The following is a 22,773-nucleotide window of genomic DNA, read 5'->3' on the forward strand; positions in this document are numbered from 1 at the left end:
AGAGTGAAATATTCATGAACAAAGGAGATTCTTCAAACCTCAGTAAATTATTTTCCTGTTCTTGAAAGTTCTTGCTCAATCTGTACAAATGAGGAAGGTTTTCATAAATATAATTGCTTTGTCAACATTGTATTATGTTTGAAATGATGTTTGAACCCTTTTGACATGATCACAAAAAGAAAATATGATGACCACAACTCTGACAAATGGACTTAACTTTTCCAGAAATTAGCAGTGACCACTCAGTGAATGCAAAAACTGGTTAATTTGCAATTTCATTGTCCTGACCACAAAACCAAAGTTTGGAGGTCAAGACCACTCATTTCTCTTTTGATTGGTTGTGAACAAATGGGAAATTATGGTTTCAACCCAGGAACAAGACAAAAGTGAAAATTTGTTACTTAGTTGATAAAGATGGCAAAGTGATTCTCTGTTCAGGCTGCCTTACAGTTGATATTGGAAGAGACAGAGGGTTTTGATGGTAATGCAGAGGAAGAAGTTTCAGAATGTGAGGATTACATTTCTGAAACTTCAGAGACTGACACTGAGTTTGTAGAGGAGGATGGCATCAGGCAGCTCTGAAGCGTGAAAGAGCCTCAGGACCAGCCCTTCAGCAGCCAGGACTAGTTTGTGATGTGTGTGGACCCAAGATGGACAGAAAAACACAATATACACCCAGTGCATATGTACAGTAAGTACATATGCAATATACACACACAGTGAAACTCTGCCCTTCGTGTGGTAAAGTCTGGTATGAAAATGGCTGAGTTCAGTGGAACTAATGTGTTGTTCAGACAGATGTTATGTATAGACTTACCTGAGTAGGTTAAATTTCTAATGAAATTGAAACAAATAATACACTATAATTTTAGAAAAACTTAATTTGTACATTTCTTAATTATTTTCCAGTTATGCCTGTGTTATGATGCATTTCCTTATTTTCTTACAACCCCAATTCCAATGAAGTTGGGACATTGTGTAAAATGTAACTAAAAATAGAATACAATGATTTGCAAATTCTCTTCAACCTATATCCAATTGAATACACCACAAAGACGAAATATTTAATGTTCAAAATGATAAACTTTATTGTTTCTGTGCAAATATTTGCTCATTTTGAAATGGATGCTTGCAACACATTTCAAAAAAGTTGGGACGGGGCAACAAAAGACTGGGAATCTTGATGAATGCTCAAAGACCACATAACTGGAAACAGGTGAGTGTCATGACTGGCTATAAAAGGAGCATCCCCAAAAGGCTCAGCCATTCACAAGCAAAGATGGGGTGAGGATCACCACTTTGTGAACAACTGCATGAAAAAAAATAGTCCAACAGTTTAAGAACAATGTTTCTCAACATTCAATTGCAAGGAATTTAGGGATTCCATCATCTACAGTCCGTAATACAATCAGAAGATTGAGAGAATCTGGAGAACTTTCTACACATAAGCGACAAGGCTGAAAGCCAACACTGAATGCCTGTAACCTTCGATCCCTGTCTCAGTACTGCATTGAAAACCGACATCATTGTGTAAAGGATCTTACCCCGTGGGCTCAGGAACACTTCAGAAAACAATTGTCAGTTAACACAGTTTGTCGCGACATCTACAAGTGCAAGTTAAAACTCTACCATGTAAAGTGAAAACTATACATCAACAACATCCAGAAATGTCGCTGCCTTCTCTGGGCCTGAACTCATTTGAGATGGACAGACACAAAGTGGAAAAGTGTGCTGTGGTCTGATGAGTCCACATTTCAAATTGTTTTTGGAAATCATGGACGTTGTGTCCTCTGGATAAAAGAGGAAAAAGACCATTCAGATTGTTACCAGCACAAAGTTCAAAAGCCAGAATCTGTGATGTCTGTATGGGGGTATGTTAGTACCCATGACATGGGCAACTTACACATCTTTGATGGCACCATCAATGCTGAAAGGTACATCCAGGTTTTAGAGCAACACATGCTGCCATCCAAGCAACGTCTTTTTCAGGGACGTCCCTGCTTATTTCAGCAAGACAATGCCAAGCCACATTCTGCACATGGTACAACAGTGTGACTTCGTATTAAAAGAGTGTGGGTACTAGACTGGCCTGCCTGCAGTCCAGAACTGTCGACCATTGAAAATGTGTGGCACATTATGAAGTGCAAAATATGACAACGGAGACCCCGGACTGCTGAACAACTGAAGCTGTACATCAAGCAAGAATGGGAAAGAATTCCACCTACAAATGCTCCAACAATTAGTGTCCTCAGTTCCCAAACGCTTATTGAGTGTTGTTAGAAGGAAAGGTGATTTAACACAGTGTTAAACATACCACTAGAGGATTTGCAAATCATTGTATTCTGTTTTTATTTACATTTTGCACAACGTCCCAACTTCATTGGAATTGGGATTGTACATTTTAATTAAAATATAAACAAAAACAAGTTGCATTTCTTTCATTAATGTGATTTAACAAAGGTAAAAGGAACAAACTTAAGTTATGTGTTGTTTATATTACTTGCAACTGGGATGGAGTAAACATCTGCGGAGTAGTTTAACAAAAAAAAAAAAAAAAAAAAAAAAAAAAGATTATGTTGAATCTAAATCCCCAAAATGCCAGAGTCAGCAGGACTCCCTGTGTAACAAAAAAGACCCTAAGAAGGTTAAATTCATTTTATTAGCAACAGAACAGATCTTGGCCTCAACTTTATCTAAATTCTTGGTGTGTTATTGAAGCTTAGGGCTAGCGGCTGGTGATTGCCTTAGTATTTTCTCTGCTTTCTTGTTAATACTGATGAATTATAACTTAGATGTAGTTTTCCCAGCTGACTGATTCTGCTCTTTTTCTCTCTGATTGTCATATAGGATTGCAGGATTAACGGTTACAGACCGCAGAGTGCCGGACTGACCATGAGATGCCATGTCTGAAGCCGATCCAGTACACTGCAGTCGATGTATGGAATGGACTCTGCCACGGGAACAGGCCCACTGATGACATGAGGAATGCTGAATGACCCCTGCCTGTGGAATAAATACCTTCATGGACTTTTCATCAAATGCATCTTATTTTGTTGTGTTATGTTATTTTGATTTTCTGTTTTGCTTGAGGTTTCTTCCTCAATATCACGAGGGGGAGTTTTTCCTTACCACTGTCACCTATGCGCTTGCTACAGGGGTTGGTAAGGTTAGACTTTAATTATGTGATGTGCCTTGAGGCGGTATTGTTCTGATTTGGCACTATATAAAAGGAAATAAAGTGAAATTGTCTTCCTTCAGTTGTCCACATGTCCCTACTTCCCTAGCTGACCTCCCTAGTGGTCTCCCTCGCCACAACTGCAATGCTTTTCCAGTTGTCCGAAATCACTTCATGTCCATCCAGTGCCTATCTGAGCTGCTCCCTAAATTTCACATGGGAGTTCCCATGGGATAAAAAGCTTTTCATCCTACCATCCCTGGTTCTCAAGACCAGGCACCTAAGTGGCTCGACTCTCTTTTTTTTTTCTTAAAGATATTTATGTGTACCTTAGTAAACACTAGTAGAGTTCCACCTTAGATTTGGAATGTATAATAGAAGATATATCTTACTGAATTTTCATATCAATATGATATATGGTATGACTATGATTTGACACAAAGTGCAGCAACAGTGAAAATTAAACATTCTTAAACAAAACAGTAATAATACCACACTCATTTTGCACTCATCATAAGGTTAGGATACTGTGCCCTCCAAAAGTACTGGAACACTTGGAATTTCATACATTTTAATTTGTTTATGTCATTTTAAATACAAGTAAAACAAACAAACAAAAAAAAAAATTTCTAAAATTATCTTCCTCAAACTCAACTGAAAGCAAATCTCTAAAACTTGATAAAACCTGTAAATAACAATCAGTTTTATTGGCAGTTTTCTTTAGACAAGTCAGGGGATGGAAATATAAGTGATAAGAATAATAAATGATAAGAATGGTTACAAAGGTCAGTTTCAGTTTGTACAGGAGTCAAAAGTTAAAGTTGCTCCATTAATTTTGCTCCAGCTGTATTTGTGCTGAATTTGATGCTTATATCACCATTTGAAGGACTGTTTCAGTTAAATGCTGCACGAATAAGCCAATATGTTTGCAGTCTTAAACAGCTAACAGACAGACAGGGCAACCTGAATTAAAGGAGAAATGCTGCTTTTAACAACCTGGACCTCATTTCTGGCATAAAATATGCTCGTTTACTCATCAATATAAGTTTGGTGTGATTAGAAGTCCATAGTTCAAACGACATGTTCAGTTCAAATCTGGAGCAAACATTTTTCTTCTTCTAACGTGGATTAGAACTTTTTGTGGTACACAGCACAAACTACTGGACAGGAGGAACCTAGCAGTCAATGTGACTCGCTGATTTGAAAATGCAGCTCTTCTAACCAGACGTGTGGTGCCATGACATGTCAATCATCTGTGTCCAATCAGATTTCAGTGGAGTCCAGTGAAACCCCGGCCTCCTCTCTAGCTCCACCCATGCCAGGAAGTGTTCAACATTTCCTGTTTCACTGTGACTGAGAATTTGGCACTTCCTGTTTCAGCGTGAGCTTGCCACTGAGTTCCCGCAAGATTCCATGGGATCACGTCTGTCATACCAGGAAATGTTGACATTTGAACATTTCCTGTTTTACTGTGGACTTGAATTTTGGCACTTCCTGTTGAGGACGCTCTGTACCATGAGTGAGCTTTGCTCATATAAAAACTGGAAAATATGCCAGATTGTAAAGCTTAAGGGCAGCACGGTGGCTTAGTGGTTAGCACTGTTGCCTCACAGCGAGAAGGTTGTGGGTTCAATTCCCCTGGCCTTTCTGTGTGGAGTTTGCATGTTCTCCCCGTGTTTGCGTGGGTTTCCTCCAGGTGCTCCGGTTTCCTCCCACATCCAAAGACATGCGGGTTAGGTGGATTGGAATCTTTAAATTGTCCGTAGGTGTGTGGGTGTGTCTGTGTTTGTTTGTCTGTTTGAGGCCCTGCGACAGACTGGCGTCTTGTCCTGGGTGTACCCCACCTCGCGCTCTATGGCTGCTGGGATAGGCTCCAGCCCCCCACGACCCTTAAATGGACTAAGCGGTAGAAGATGAATGAATGTAAAGTTTAACACCTGCAGATGCTAAGTCGGCTAAAAGTTTCGTTCCAATGCTCCTCAGTGCACTCATGCAGGTGTTCCACCTGCTGCTGTACCTGATGTTTGGGAAAACGAGTGAGACGAGAGCCGTGTGAAGCCCCACATCTGGCTCGCTCAGTCTCCTCCTTCTCTCTGCACCACTCCATGGCACAGAGCCCAATGAAGCATGCGGTCTCAGAGTTCTTCTGCTGTGGAGCAAACTGGAGCGATCTGAATTATTCAGCAGCTGATGGATGAATATGGGTGTGTGTGTGTGTGGAGACAGTTAGCCTCATTCACAACATGACAGAACTTAACGATGCACTGTTACGATAGCGCGCAACAACTCGCTGAACATAACGCAAGAACATTATTCTTGACCGTGCATAATGGATCCTGATAATTCTCCAGCAACACGTGATTAATCGTAATGCATGGTAACAGGTTGCAGCAGTTCCTGAGGATACCTGATACCTCCGGCCTGAATCATCACATTCATGATCAGTGGCCAAGAATGTATACTTCGTGGCATTCATGACGTGCCATCGTTATGTGTAAATGCAGCATAAGCAGGTCACTACCAGAAAGAGCGCTCTGGCTACCGTCGGTGTGAAGAAGCCTCACCATTACAGGCGGGCACCGTGGCACTGAGAGAGATCCACCACTGTCAGAAATCCACCAAGCTGCTGATCTGCAAGCTGCCCTTCCAGCGCCTGGTGATAGAAATCACTCACTCAGGACTTCAAAACCGACCTCCGCTTTCAGAGCTCCACTGTGATGCTCTGCAGGAGGCCAGCGAGGCTGACCTGGTTGGCAGCTTGCGAATCAGCAGCTCGGTGGATTTCTGATAGTGGCGGATCTCTCCCAGCTTCATGGTGCAGGGCCTGTAACGGTGAGGCTTCTAAACACGGATGGTAGCGTTGGCTTTGGCTTTATGCACGGTCTGCTTGGTTCTGGCCATATTAAAGCTTCCTTCAGATCTGCTGAGCCAGGTCTCTCTGCATTGTTCAGAAAACTCATAGCACTCCACTGCTTGATGCACAATAACTGCTGGCAGCCTGTTAAATCCTTAGATAGGTAGCCTATTTAGGAAACATGAAATTAACCTAACATCTATTAGTAGGCCTATGCCCACTTCTGAATCGTGTTGCATCTGGACGTAATTAATGAAAGGTCATTATTTTACACATATCAGACATTCCACAGGTTAATCATCTGTAACAGATTTGGAGAACAATTGAATTGTATTTACGCATTTACCCGATCAGCAATATGTTGCCAACAAGCCTGTCTTGCTTTATTGGCAGACGATGTGTTCGATTTCCCCCTTAACGTTAATTTAAATTCCTCGTAGCTCCGCATAATAATCGTGCATTCTTCTTCGGTAAAGTAAGGTGACCGCGCCATCACTGAAAAATGGTGATGTGTGCTGCAACCTGCCCCTTTTATGTGAACACGCACAAACTCCAGTTAGGTTAACACAGGTTCAACAAATCAACATCTTATTCAGCGTCGTAGTACCGATTAGCACCACTTGAGAACACCAGGTTTTGTCAACCCGGTTTAAGAAGTTAACCCTGGGTTACATCTGAGTAAGTTAACCCTGCTTCCTAGTACAGGCCCCAGGTAACTGCATCAGAAACTTTCCAATCAAAACAATTGAATACTCAGCATGGCAGCAATCAATGTATCTGAGTGACTGCTCTTCTCTTTTTTATGGTTCCTTTTGCTTTTCTCTTGGATTGACTGACACTGAACTCATTTGTTTATTTTCCTTCACTCTGAGTTTTCTTTTAACTGCCGCACTGCAGCTTCTGCCCTTACCAAAAAATAGTACTGATAAGTATATAAAAAGTAAACTGGAAGTATACTTGAAACATACTTGCATATACTACTTTTTGGTAAGGGTGTTGTTCTGGTTTTGATCCCCGCCTGGACACCTCAAGGTCATTTGGTGTTGGTTGTGACAGGTGTTTGCTTTTGTTAGCCACCATGAACTCATGGTTGACAGAGAAAGTATGCACAAGCTTACTGTGAATATATCTTTTAAACACTGCTGCTGTTCAATAACTTTGCTTTGGAGCAAGTACAGGGTGTCCCAAAAAATGTGCCACCAAAATAAAGCCATAGAAAATCTATACACTTTTGGATACTGATATCCGTCATATGTCATCTAGAAGCATGTCTCAGGGAATTTCATATCTGGTGTTCATTTCTAATTTCACCTGTTTGTCAGAGTTTTGTATGTGCTCAATATGTGTTCAATATGTGCACCACTCCTCTGGTTTGGCCAGATCTACCTTTGTTAACATTGTGAACAGTTCTTTCAGTTTGAAACTTTTTTACACTCCTCCATATTGTCTTTCTGTCTGGTGCTTTCCTAACTGCAAAATGACATTGATATTGTTGTTGGGTTTGTACGATTGACTTGAACTCAAAGTAGAATTGCCCCCGTTTCCTTGATCGATTGTAAGCGGCATCCTCATTGATGTCTTGATGTCTAAAAAAAAAAAAAGAAAAAAAAAAATGAGAGTCAAACGATTTTGTGGCACTTTTTTAGGACACCCTGTACATCTGCAGTGTCGTTGAATAACACAAAATATGAGCAGGCACCAGCGTGTCAAATCATCCAGCTTTATGAGGTGGTGGGGGGGGGTCAGCAAATTTGGTCCTGGACATGATATTAAATTGTTGTATCCAGGACTCCAGGTGGATTTATAACTCCCCATTTGCTAGCTGTTGCATCCCAAGCTGCTGGCTGCTTTAGTGAATGACGATGTGCACTAGTGTTCATTCAGCTCAATGTGTCAACCTCGAGAGGACAGCTGGGGTAATCACAAAACTTCACCCAAAAGGAAAAGTTATACAGCAGAATTTAAACTTAAGATTATAATGTATACAACTTGTTGTGTGTTGGGGGGTTTGGCTGGATGTTTTTGTGTTGTTTTCTTTTCTTTGCTCTCCAGGTGGTATGCAACTGGTTTTTGTCTGTGGAGAAGGTGCTGGCAGAAGAATCCTTCACCCTCATCAACATTATTGGCTGCACTTGTGGAGGATGTTCATGTGCAGGCCTAATGACTTGCAGCACCTATGGATGATGCTCACGTGCAGACTTAAAGACTTTCAGCTGAAGGTATGCCATAGGTATTAATGGCACTGCGCTGCGGTGGTTTGAATCATATTTGTCTAATAGATTACAATTTGTTCATGTAAATGGGGAATCTTCTTCACAGACTAAAGTTAATTATGGAGTTCCACAAGGTTCTGTGCTAGGACCAATTTTATTCACTTTATATATGCTTCCCTTAGGCAGTATATTAGACGGTATTGCTTAAATTTTCATTGTTACGCAGATGATACCCAGCTTTATCTATCCATGAAGCCAGAGGACACACACCAATTAGCTAAACTGCAGGATTGTCTTACAGACATAAAGACATGGATGACCTCTAATTTCCTGCTTTTAAACTCAGATAAAACTGAAGTTATTGTTCTTGGCCCCACAAATCTTAGAAACATGGTTCTAACCAGATCCTTACTCTGGATGGCATTACCCTGACCTCTAGTAATACTGTGAGAAATCTTGGAGTCATTTTTGATCAGGATATGTCATTCAAAGCGCATATTAAACAAATATGTAGGACTGCTTTTTTTGCATTTACGCAATATCTCTAAAATCAGAAAGGTCTTGTCTCAGAGTGATGCTGAAAAACTAATTCATGCATTTATTTCCTCTAGGCTGGACTATTGTAATTCATTATTATCAGGTTGTCCTAAAAGTTCCCTAAAAAGCCTTCAGTTAATTCAAAATGCTGCAGCTAGAGTACTGACGGGGACTAGAAGGAGAGAGCATATCTCACCCATATTGGCCTCTCTTCATTGGCTTCCTGTTAATTCTAGAATAGAATTTAAAATTCTTCTTCTTACTTATAAGGTTTTGAATAATCAGGTCCCATCTTATCTTAGGGACCTCGTAGTACCATATCACCCCAATAGAGCGCTTCGCTCTCAGACTGCAGGCTTACTTGTAGTTCCTAGGGTTTGTAAGAGTAGAATGGGAGGCAGAGCCTTCAGCTTTCAGGCTCCTCTCCTGTGGAACCAGCTCCCCAATTCAGATCAGGGAGACAGACACCCTCTCTACTTTTAAGATTAGGCTTAAAACTTTCCTTTTTGCTAAAGTTTATAGTTAGGGCTGGATCAGGTGACCCTGAACCATCCTTAGTTATGCTGCTATAGACGTAGACTGCTGGGGGGTTCCCATGATGCACTGTTTCTTTCTCTTTTTGCTCTGTATGCACCACTCTGCATTTAATCATTAGTGATCGATCTCTGCTCCCCTCCACAGCATGTCTTTTTTCCTGGTTCTCTCCCTCAGCCCCAACAGTCCTAGCAGAAGACTGCCCCTCCCTGAGCCTGGTTCTGCTGGAGGTTTCTTCCTGTTAAAGGGAGTTTTTCGTTCCCACTGTAGCCAAGTGCTTGCTCACAGGGGGGTCGTTTTGACCGTTGGGGTTTTACATCATTATTGTATGGCCTTGCCTTACAATATAAAGCGCCTTGGGGCAACTGTTTGTTGTGATTTGGCGCTATATAAAAAAAAAAATTGATTGAAATTGATTGAATTGAAGCAGATAATGAGATGGCGTTCTGCATTTAAGCCATGAGTGATTCAAGCAGAATTGCCGGGAACTCGACCTTGTGACGTTCGCTTGTGAGACGCTGAGGACCGCACCTGGGTTTGACACATCGTGCCTGTGAAGGAGGACGGGTGAGGGACATATGCTGTCAGCACACATCAGAGGTGATTGATTGTCTAATAAGTGTTAATAGTAATTTGGTAATTTGTTACGCAGTATATTTGAACATTGATGAGAATTGTGCAGCTCGCTTCTCACGGCTGTGGCGTGCGGACTGATGATCCTCCACCTGTTGTGAGAAGCTGCGCATTTACATAAAGCTTAAATTCAGACCTGAATGTATAGCTGATAGTGTGTGCCTTTGAAGGATATTAGTTGTAGCTGTTGACTTACCTCACCTCTTCTATCCTTCACAGAGTCAGTTTGTCATGTCCACCTGGGGGGTGTTTGGTGGTGAATTTAAGTCCAGAAGCGCCGGGCTTCGATCCCTTTGGGCGCTGGAGAGCGCGCCGTCCTTCACTCCGCCAGACAACCATATATTATGTTGTACACAATTATTGCACAGAAAGGGAAATAAATGTTTTGTTTTTGGAACCGCTTTCTGGTTATTTAGCGCTGGGTTCAGTCAGACGCAGGTCCGCTCCTCAACCCGCGTCGGCACATAACACAACTGATCCCATGATAGTGCAGTGGATAACTGAAAAAAAATGCTTCAAATGGTGATGCAAGCACCAAATTTAGCACACTTACTTCTTAGACATTACTATTTTAAAAATGCCGGGTACCCACGTGAACTTTCAATAGGCGGCCAAGAAGGGGTCAATTGAAGTATTACACAGGAGTCAAAATTTAAAAATGCTCCAATCATATTGAAAGGTATTCCATATTATTTGTCTGATCATAAAGATTCCAAAAAGGTATAGTTTGGACTATCTGTGAATGAATGGTCTGGGCGTATGGGGTAAAAACAGCAAGAACACTGAGAAAGGTCAATTTCAGTTCGTACAGGGGTCAAAAGTTAAAGTTGCTCCAATTTTGGTAAAAAGTGGTGCAAATTACTGGTTGAGCTAATAGGATTAATAAATGGAATAGTTTTGACTGTGTTGCGTGCTTGGTTTGCAAAGTAAAGCTTAAACAATATCAGCATCCATTGGATTCTATGACATGTGACATATGCTACCCTGTAACATGATACCTAAGCATGATACATGATGCAAACTATTCCTTTTTAAAACTGTATTCACCAAACTAATAATTTGCAGCACTTTTTACCAAAATTGGAGGAACTTTAACTTTTGACCCCTGTACAAATTGAAATTGACCTTTGTCATTGTTCTTGCTGTTTTTACACCATAACTCCGGAACATTCATTCACAGATAGTCCAAACTATACCTTTTTGGAATCTTCATGATCAGACAAATAATATGGAATAACTTTCAATATGATTGGAGCATTTTTAAATTTTGACCCCTGTGTAATACTTCAATTGACCCCTTCTTTGCCGCCTATTGAAAGTTCATGTGGGTACCTGGCATTTTTAAAAGAGTAATGTCTAAGGAGTATGTGTGCCAAATTTGGTGCTTGCATCACCATCTGAAGGATCCCTCAGTAAATATTCACTTATCTGCTACACTATGAATCAAGAAGTAAAAAGATGGTTTGGAGTGAACAAGAAACTAGTCAGGGACTGGAGAAAAACAGAAGTAACTCTTACTGCTATATATATATATGCAGCACAACTTCCTGACAATTATAGCATGACCAGGATGTGTCAGAAGCTCACAGCAGACTTCCAAACTAAGGATGGAATTTTTTAAGCTTTCATTGAAAATGAGATTACTGCATAAAGTGTTAACAGATCATGCAATTAACATGAACATGAGCACCATGATATTCACTTGAGCCAAAGTGTCACAGAGAAAGGGGAAAAAGCTTGAATATTGTGACAGCTGGTCATGATAAGTTCACCCCACAGTGGTGCTGGCATGCAGGGTTGAAATTGCCACCAATGGTCATTTTCAAAAGGAAGACCACATCAAAAGCTGAATTCCCTTCCAGTGTTGCTATGTCTATAAACAAGAAAGGTGGGATGGATGAAGGGGTGACTCATGAAGGGCTATTCTTAACATCCTGATTGCTTCTTTAAACCACACAAAGTCCCACTTGTGATGCACAATATGTGAGCACATCACCACATAAATCAAAGACAATATCAGAGTTTGCAACTCTACAGCTGCCATCCCTGGAGGCTTAACAAAACTACTTCAGCTACTTGGTATAACAGTGAACTGGACTCTTAAGGCCACCTTACTTCACCTGTGGGAGAAATGGATGGTGGATTGAGAGCACGGCTTCATAGCAACCAGGAAGATGTGTGATGTAATTTCCAAGATGTGTTAGTTTCCCCACGAGATGGCACTCTCAGTTTTGTTTCACACCTGGATCAGATGAGTGACTGATTATTGATAGACTATTTAAACCAGGGGTGGGCAATCATGTGCCATGAAGGGCCAAGACCCTGCAGGTTTTCCTTGCAACCAATCACCTCAGCAGGTCATTTCATGAATGATCAGGTGTTTATGCTGAGGGGAGAAGCTCAGCAGCAACCCACCTGCTGAGGTGAGTGGTTGCAAGGAAAACCTGCAGTGTCTCTGCCCTCGTTGCCCACCCCTGATTTAAACCCTGACTTTCTGTTCATGCATTGCCAGATACTTGTGTGCCGTGTTTGTCTGTTGCCTTGCTTGCCTCATTTTGGCTCACCAGCTTCCAGAGCCACCTTCAATGATCCAGGCAGTCTCCAATAGGATCAAACCTGAATGCTGCCCTGTAACCTTGACTGCATCTTCCAGCTGTGCACTTAAGACGCCGAAGCGTGCCGCAGCAAAAGCTCAGGTAACCTGGCCTCCCCTCTCATTCCCGTATTAGAGTCTTTTCCTGATGTTCCAGACGATTCCGGTACGGCTCCCAAACAGACCATTTGCAAATGAGCAAATATCTGCACAAAAACGTCTATCAGTTTGAACATTAAATATATTGTCTTTGTGGTGTATTCAATTGAATATAGGTTGAAGAGGATTTTCAAATCATTGTATTCTGTTTTTATTTACATTTCGCACAATGTCCCAACTACATTGGAATTGGGGTTGTATGAAGAAATCCTAAACAGTGAACTTTATTTCTTAAGAAGAGAAATTTGGCCCAATCTCAGTTCTCTTTTGTACCCCTTCCCCTTCCACTTGGCCCTACCCCTATGCCTACCCCTTTAAAACAAGGGGTAAGGCGAAGGGGTATGCCTCTAGCCCTATGAATTGAGACACCCCTCCACCTTCGGGGGAAAAAAAACTGCCTGTCTCATGAGTTTGACGTCATCATGTTGCGTCCCTTAAAGTGCTCTCTTCACTGTTTGTTAACATGGCAACCGAAGCCTGTTTGCTCTTTTTATTTTCTCGCCTTTCTGCATAAATGCAAAGAAATAGAAGTTGCATATTTTTTCGATGCATCGCAATCATGTCGGAGAATTTTATGGGATTAATAATTAATTTAAGTAATTAGTAATTAATAACAATAATATTAATAATTAATTGTATTAATAATTAACTAATGTTAACAATACTACTAATAATTAACAATTAATCATTAATAATAGTCATAATCAATATTGTTACTTGATTAATCATTAATTGATTGATTAGTAATTAATTAATTCATTCATTCATTCATTAGAAATTAAAAGAAATAAACACTTGAAATATATCAGTCTGTGTGGAATGAATGTATACATTATACAAGTTTCACTTTTTGAATGAAATTACTGAAATAAATCAACTTTTTCATGATATTCTAATTATATGACCAGCACCTGTATGTATGTTATTGGCTGCATCTATTTCTGTTAACCTTGTATTTCTTTTTCAAATTCTCCCATTTTTTGCATCCAGCACTTTTTCCTTCAGAAATTTCCTTGACAAATAATAGCAGTCTATTAGTCTATCTCCTCATTTTCTGCCCGAAAGCTTATTAGGAGACAAGTGCGCTCAGGGCTCCCTGTTTGTTTACAAAATACACACGTGTTGCAGTCAGTTTTGGCAAGTTATAACTTTCTAAACAGTGTAGTTTGTAAGGAAAGCCACTTACATTTGTGCAGCTCTTTTGGCGCCATGTTTGTTTCTTTGGAGACAGCGGTAAGCTACTCCTACCCCTCTAAACAGAGTGTGCATCCAGAGTCCCTCTGTTTGAAGGGGTTTGTAGTCCTCCGCCTACCCCTCTGCCTCACTCCAAAAAGAGAATTGAGACACCCCTCTGTCTCTCGTGCCCGCGCAAAACGGAGGGGAAGGGGTAAGGGGATGGGCTGAGGGGTAGAATTTAGATTCACCCTTTATTTTCTCACCTCTGTAACAACTTGTGTTAAACCTCTTCTGAACTGTGATTGTTTTGAGGCTCCAGCGTTACAAATGCATTCACTCACCCTATGTGTCTTTATTCCCCATAGTTCCTGGTCTCAGAGGCAAGCGTTCCACCTGGTCCTGAACCCTGAAACCTAAAGCCCCTTTCACATTGGCGTATTCATAGAGCTGCATATTGCAGCATTGTGTTTCATTTAAATACGCCCGAAATGCGCACATACTCAGCCTTTATCCATGTTCGTTTCATACTTGCATATTTCATACTTGCTGTGTGTGTTCGCTTTTTTAATGTGTGCACACAGTCAAGTGTACCATGCCGCTATTTAAAACCTGTTCACTCCTGCCGGCTGTGCAGAACACAACACATCACTGCACTTGGAAAACAGTGGACTGTATCATAAGGTTTTTTTTACCGTTGCATTACTGACAAGATCAGGGCGTTTGATGAGCGCACGACATGCAGCGAGTGAGCTTTTGCTATTTCTGTTGTGTTTCTGGATTTCTGAGTTGAGGTTCGATTCCTTGTTCTGAGCACAAAGGCGCTGTGTGCTGTGTGATCATGTTCTCCAGCTGGATGCAGCACTCCATTTTTGGTTGTGTACAGGAGGGCCGTGTTGCACAGTTTTGCATGCAGTAATGCTCTGCTGCGCAGACCTGCTTCAAACTGTGTCCAGCGCTCTACACTGAAGAAAATTAAACATGTTTAATTTCTTCCATCCTACACACGTAGCCCTCAACATACTGCTGCGTAGGGAGAAAAAACTTGACGTAGAGCTGCTAAAAGTGGGCGTAGAACTGCTCAACTCAGTGTAGACGATATGCTGCAATGAGCAGCTCTACGAATACGCCAATGTGAAAGGGGCTTTAGTTGATATTATCCTTCAAGACTGCCTCGGGATCCTGCAGGTTCCTCATTTCACCGCCAGGAGGCGAGCCATCTCTCCACACTGCAAGCACCCCAGAGCAGCACCTTTAATTTATGTATTATAAATAAATATATTTTCCTTTCCATGTCCAGCTCCCTGCATTTGGGTCGCTTGCCTGCAATGGTTTGGTTCCACCCAAACCTCTAACCATAACAACTGCTTTATGTTTAAACATTTATTAAACTCAGTCAGGTGTTAAACAGGACAGGACATATTGCAGTGATACAGTTTGGCAATGACAGTGATGTTTAGAGGATAATTATTATATAAGGATAATTGTTATATTACGTATATTATTATAGTCTTGTAGCACAGGGGTGGTGGCCAAGTGGTTAGTGCACTTGATTTTGGTGCGGCAGGTTCCTGTTTCAAATCCCACCCCTGCCACATTTCTCCATGTAAGGTGGAGTTGCGTCAGGAAGGGCATCTGACATAAAACTTGTACCAATTCAACATGCAGATCCACCTCGGAGCAGCCGAAAGGACATACAATTATTATTGTCTTGTAACACAGGAACAGCTGTGGGAAACTTAAAAATGCGCTATTTTGTCTTCTGTAGAGTGTTTGCTTTGGTGTTTATTAAAGTTAAATTGAACTGAATTGAATTTATTTATTTATCCAGCACACAACTGAGCAACAACAAAGGCAATAACAAAACATAAAAGAAACAACGTACGAAAACCCGTGTGGCCAAAAGGGTGAAGGCAGAAGCAAAGCTTATAAGCACCCTCCCCTTATACCATTAAAAATAAAGAACCTATACGAGGTCTATTAGATAATAAACCGACCCTTTTATTTTTATTTTTTAACTATATGGATTTGAATGACATGCGATTACACCAATCATGCTTGAACCCTCGTGCGCATGCGTGAGTTTTTTCACGCGTGTCGGTGACGTCATTTCCCTGTGGGCAGGCCTTGAGTGAGATGTGGTCCCGCCCTCTCGGCTGAATTCCTTTGTTTCACACGCTGCTCGAGACGGCGCGCGTTGCTTTATCAAAATTTTTTCTGGACCTGTGAGGAATATCCGAGTGGACACTATTCAAGAAATTAAGCTGGTTTTCGGTGAAAAGTTTAATGGCTGATGAGAGATTATGGGGTGTTTCTGTCGCTGTAAGGACTTCCCACAGAGCAGGACGTCGTGCAGTGCTTCCAGGCGCCGTCATCGGCCTGTTTCGACCTGAAAACATCCTAATTTAAGGCTTAATTCACCCAGGACGTCGTGAGAGAACAGAGAAGATTCAGAAGAGGCCGACATGAGGACTTTATGCGGACATTCCACTGTTTAAGGACATTTTTTAATGAAAGACGTGTGCGCAAATTCGCCGAGTCGTTTCCGTGACGACTCGGCAAATCTGTGTGCGCTGCGACAGGAAAAACACCTCCGTGTTGAAAACCATTTGTAAAATTCAGGCGGCTTTTGATGGCTTTCAACAAGTGAGTAACTGAGAAATTGTTTAACAGCTTGGGCATGTTCCAACTTGCCCGTTAAGGTTTCCAACGGAGGTGTTTTTCCTGTCGCGACCCCCCGCGGTCGAGTCCGGCCCGACATGCGACTCTGCCCGCACGTTCTTTCATTACAAAATGTCCGTTAACAATGGAATGAACGAATAAACTCCTCATGCCGACTTCTTCTGAAAGTTCTCTGTTCTCTGACGACTTCCTGGATCAACAGAGCCTGAAATGTGGAAGTTTTCAACTTGAAACGGTGAGACGCTGCCACCTCGAAGCGCAGATTGCCGTCAGGCGCCGTGGGCCGTCCTTACGGCGACACTACCAGACCAAAATCTCTCATCAGCCGTTAAAATTTTTACCGAAAACCAGCTGAATTTATCGAATGGTGTCCACTCAGTTGTGCCTTACAGTTTTGAAAAAATTTTGATCAAACAAAGCAGCAGTCTCTGAGCCATTCCTAAACAATGAAAAAAATGGACGAGAGGGTGGGCCACTCCTCACTCAAAGACTGCCCACAGGCGAATGACGTAACCGACAGGTGTGAAAAAACTCTTGCATGCCCACGAGGGTTCAAGCATGTCTGATGTAATCACACGTGATTCAAATCCATATGGTTTTTGAAAAAAATAATAAGGTCAGATACTTTTCTAATAGACCTCGTATATATACATATACACACATATACATATATACACATATACTCAACAAAAATATAAACGCAACACTTTTGGTTTTGCTCCCATTTTGTATGAGATGAACTCAAAGATCTAAAACTTTTTCCACATACACAATATCACCATTTCCCTCAAATATTGTTCACAAACCAGTTGAAATCTGTGATAGTGAGTACTTCTCCTTTGCTGAGATAATCCATCCCACCTCACAGGTGTGCCATACCAAGATGCTGATTAGACACCATGATTAGTGCACAGGTGTGCCTTAGACTGCCCACAATAAAAGGCCACTCTGAAAGGTGCAGTTTTGTTTTATTGGGGGGGGATACCAGTCAGTATCTGGTGTCACCACCATTTGCCTCATGCAGTGCAACACATCTCCTTCGCATCATCCGTGAAGAGAACACGTCTCCAACGTGCCAAATGCCAGCGAATGTGAGCATATGCCCACTCAGGTCGGTTACGACGATGAACTGGAGTCAGGTCGAGACCCCAATGAGGACGACGAGCATGCAGATGAGCTTCCCTGAGACGGTTTCTGACAGTTTGTGCAGAAATTCTTTGGTTATGCAAACCGATTGTTTCAGCAGCTGTCCGAGTGGCTGGTCTCAGACGATCTTGGAGGTGAACATGCTGGATGTGGAGGTCCTGGGCTGGTGTGGTTACACGTGGTCTGCGGTTGTGAGGCTGGTTGGATGTACTGCCAAATTCTCTGAAACGCCTTTCGAGACGGCTTATGGTTGAGACATGAACATTCAATACACGAGCAACAGCTCTGGTTGACATTCTTGCTGTCAGCATGCCAATTGCACGCTCCTTCAAATCTTGCGACATCTGTGGCATTGTGCTGTGTGATAAAACTGCACCTTTCAGAGTGGCCTTTTATTGTGGGCAGTCTAAGGCACACCTGTGCACTAATCATGGTGTCTAATCAGCATCTTGGTATGGCACACCTGTGAGGTGGGATGGATTATCTCAGCAAAGGAGAAGTGCTCACTATCACAGATTTAGACTGGTTTGTGAACAATATTTGAGAGAAATGGTGATATTGTGTATGTGGAAAAAGTTTTAGATCTTTGAGTTCATCTCATACAAAATGGGAGCAAAACCAAAAGTGTTGCATTTATATTTTTGTTGAGTGTACATACATATATACATATACATACACACCTACACATATGGTCATAATAACTGTACAAGAAAACAGAGAAAAGAAACGGAAAAAAGTGCATAAACAATTTAACGTAATCACAAAATTTCAAAACACAACCAAACAAGTAAGAGTGAACAGTGACAAAATGTAAACCTAATCCTTCAATCTATAACGGGTAAATATATTCTTTTTGTAAAGCCTTTTAAAACCAACCAATGTACCAAGTATTTTAATATTATCAGGACAATTATTCCAAATATTAACACCCCTGACGGAAACACAATGACTTTTAACAGTAGTACGGATCTTCAATTTCTCAAATAATAATGTTCCTCTCAAACAGTAGCTGCAGTCTCTCATTTTAAACAGATTCTGGACATGTAGAGGCAAAAGCTTATTTTTATGTTTATACATAATCTGTATTGTAATATAATCAACCAAGTCCCAGAATTTTAAAATTTGCAGACAAGCAAATAACGAATTTGTTGGCTCTCGATATGGTTTATTACTGATAATTCTTATAGCTTTCTTTTGCAACAGAAAAACTGGTTTAGTATTAGTTCTGTATGTATTTCCCCAAACCTTGACACAATATGTCATATATGGAACAAGTAATGCATGATATAAAGTGGTCAATGCATGTTGGGTGAGGAAGTCCTGGGCTTTGTGCAGAATTGCAATGGCTTTTGACATTTTAGTTTTAACATAGTTAATGTGTTTTCCAGCTTAATCTATCATCAATATGAACACCAAGAAATTTTGTATCTGTTACAATTTCAATATCATGTAGTAATAGTTTTTTGCTTAAATTCCTGGTCTTATTCCCAAATATCATATAAAAGTGATGTAATAATGGTAAATGGGAATAGATTGGATAAAGAAAATTCTGCTACATTCTGACAAAAGAAGACAGCTTACTTAAGCTGTGAGGGATGTCTGTGGAGTTCAGTGCCAAAAGCAGTCTGTGGTCACATGTGCCATCCGTCCATCTCTCTCTGTTTGGCTTAAGCAGCTTGATTGGATGGGCCCTGACAGAGGGGATATGCTGGCAACAGCCTGAGTTGGTTTGCAGGTAATCTCTTACTGAATCAGAAGTAACATTGGGTAATTCAGAGCTTTCTCTGAATTCTGTTCATGGACTGGCACTTCCACTGATATGCTGTCATCTCAGTTTATCAGAAAAAAAGGTTTTAGTGACTTTATTAATCAATTTATCAAAAAGAAAATCCATGTCTTCAGTCAAGTCTGGGTAGGCAAGGAAGTGGATCAAAATTACTTGGAAATAATAAATACATAAATAAATGAAGGGGATCTGGAGTTTTACAATAAAAAGATTGAACTTTTAGTTTGGAAGGCCTTACTAGGAAGTCACATTCACCAGCAAACATTAGCTTTACAAAAGGTTCGAAGCCACTTGAACTCAAAATTAAGAAAGTTGGTTATTGACAAGCAAAGTATACAAAACAAAAATTATAAAAAGAGTACAAATGTACAAACAAGAATATCAGAGTAAGGGCAAGCATGTAAGTGCAAACAGAGCATCTGGATGGAGATGCTGGGTGTTAGGTTTGGGCTGAAACAGAGTCAATTTGAACCCCAAAAGCAGGCAGCCAGAAGACACAAAATTAAAGTGCAAAAACCACAGTACTTTATTCAGTCACAGAGAGCAAACTATCCAAAACGTCAGTGAAGGGACAAGCATACAAAAAGTTCAAACACAAAATCAGGGCGGAGATCTAATGGAAACAGCAAGGTGTGGACAAAACTACCAGAAGCAGGAAACACAGCTGGGGAGTAATGAACATAAGGTACTTACACACGGACCATAGGAGAGTCTAATGGAACATGTAACATTGGCAATAGACTGGCAAAGGAGGAAGCAGACAGGTGTGACTTAAAAGCAAACAAAACTAATGAGCACAGGTGTGTGGAATCAGTGAAGATGGAAAAGCCAAGACACGAATTAACAAAACACAAGGAGGTTAAACAGATATCAAGAGGTATGTGCAAATAAAACATGATCGAGAAACATAAAACCAAAACAAAGTACACAAAATGCAAAAACAAATGTGAACCTAATATGTGAGTGTAACAAAGGGCAAACTGACAAAAAGGGCTCAAAATGAACCAGAAGACAGTCAGAACCTAAACACAAACTAAACCATACGCAACAACTGAATAAACAAACTCACACAGTGAGACAATTGGAACTCAAATGGAAAATAAGCACCAAAGAGGAAAACTGACAAAACAATAACACAAGCGGAGGCAATCAATAATCAAACAGCAAGAAAACAGAACAACAACAAAGAACTAAATCAGAGAACATAAGCACAAGATAAACATGGAACTGAGAGTGATGTGAAAACCACAGAATACGTAATGACCACAGAGGAGCACGAAGACTGGGACTACGGATGGATGACAAGACAGACAGACAACAGACACAGATAGGGACTGACATGGAAGACAGAATACCAACACACACATGTACGCATGATTCAGAAATTAACCATGGGTGGAGACTACACACATACACACATGAATGACGGAAGAGGAGGACATACACATAATGGACAGACATAACTAACAGGACACATCCACAACACCTGGGTTTAAAAGGGGCTCTAACTCTGCCCACAAGATCTGTGGGTAAGGTAGTATTAACAGTATTTCATTGTTTAAAATGATAATATTTTATTGTACTTCAGTCTTAAATTTATCACTCAAACAAAATTGTCCTGTGGTGAACACAAATTTACCACTGAATACAGTCACAAAAATAAAAAAATGAAAATCACAATGTTGATAAAACACCTTGATAAGTTTACACAAATTCTAACTACATCCCAGGATAAACATGTTCATAAATAAATTGGAATATAAATTTGTCTTTGGTTGATTACGGTCATATTTTTTTTCAAATAATAAAAGGCAAAAAAGGAGGAATTACATTTTTTGAGTTTTTGATTAAATGTAGAATTTGTGGCAGTATGCATAAAGGTTTTTACCCTTTGTGTTCTGTTGGCCATCTGGATGAGGGACAAGAAAGTTGTTTATTCTGTTCTCGATGATGCAGGAAGGAGTCTGTCCCTCCAGGAGAACTGGGGTGTTATAAATAAATTAAGGTGTTACTTTGGGGTTGACATCACCTGCAACATCACCTGAGAGTCACTTTGCACCTGATTGTGGTGGATTAATGAGGTGGGCTCACTGCAATTAGGGTGAAGTTGGGGTGTGTCAACCTACTCATGGTGTAGCCTCTGCTCTCAAAACCTGATGTATGTATGTTATGTATTTCACTTAGGTAATTGTCACAGGCTATGTAGATTGATTTGTCTGAATACAGAAGTTAATGAAATTTTCACTCAATGTCCTGTCACAGTAGTGCGTAGGCTTTAGGTCCTTTCAACAACTGAATCATCCTTGGCAAGTCCCATGGAGGTTTGGTGTAGTTTGATCAAATTGTGATGTACCCACTTGATGATGTATACTCTTTGGCCATTGCTGACCTTGATTTGGTACACAATGGTGGAAAGCTTGTCAGTCACCAAAAACAGCCTGTTATCAATTGAAAGGGGAAGAACCCTATTAATTGGGTACCTGTGTGTCTACACAGACAATAAACTGAACTGGACTATAAAGACAGATGCTGTATATAAGAAAGGTCATAGCCAACTGTACTTCCTCAGGAGGCTAAGATCTTTCAATGTCTGCAGAAAAATGCTGTACATGTTTTATCACTCAGTGGTTTCCAGCATCATCTTCTGTTCAGGTGTTCAAATACTTATTTGCAGCGTTACCATACAAATAAATTATTTAAAAAATCATACATTGTGATTTCCGGATTTTTTTTTTTTTTTAGATTATGTCTCTCACAGTGGACATGCACCTAAGATGAAAATTTCAGACCCCTCCATGATTTCTAAGTGGGAGAACCTGCAAAATCGCAGGGTGTTCAAATACTTATTTTCCTCATTATATCTTTCAGTCATTTTGCATAAATTTGTTGTACTTGTGCTTTATTTTATCATTTTAGGCACTATTCTACACTTAGTTGTTGAACTTGTATCCTATAGTTAGCTTTTTTTTTTAACTACTAGCACTTTCTGTAATTGTGTATTTAACTAACCATTGTTTACTATTTCTGTATTCTGGCAAAACAATTTCCTACAGGATAAATAAAGTTGATATTTAATTTGTGAGGGGTTGCCTCGATGGCCATGAGGACCAATGGAAGTTTCACATCCCAATCTCTGTGAGTTGGCTGTCACAAATTTGTGCAGGACAGTGACCACAGTTCACTTGGCCCTTTACACCTGTCCTGAAGACTGGGGGTCGTGGCTGATTTGTAAGTTTGCCTTCACCCCCAGCATTTTCCAGAGTTGTTGCATGACCTCAGTGGAGAAGT

At 40.7% G+C, this 22,773-nt stretch overlaps 1 long non-coding RNA gene across 1 annotated transcript; it reads right to left on the reverse strand.

Moving 5' to 3' along the window:
* Positions 1 to 227: 227 nt before the first annotated feature.
* LOC117519976 lies at positions 228 to 21,978 on the reverse strand. The gene is made up of 4 exons (XR_004563498.1): positions 21,966 to 21,978; positions 21,779 to 21,787; positions 18,704 to 18,708; positions 228 to 400 (listed from the first exon to the last, which is right to left on the reverse strand). It is a non-coding gene; the product is annotated as an uncharacterized LOC117519976 (long non-coding RNA).
* Between the last annotated feature and the right edge of the window lie 795 nt (positions 21,979 to 22,773).

Source organism: Thalassophryne amazonica, chromosome 1, assembly GCF_902500255.1.
Source record: "Thalassophryne amazonica chromosome 1, fThaAma1.1, whole genome shotgun sequence".
NCBI classification, from domain to species: domain Eukaryota; kingdom Metazoa; phylum Chordata; class Actinopteri; order Batrachoidiformes; family Batrachoididae; genus Thalassophryne; species Thalassophryne amazonica.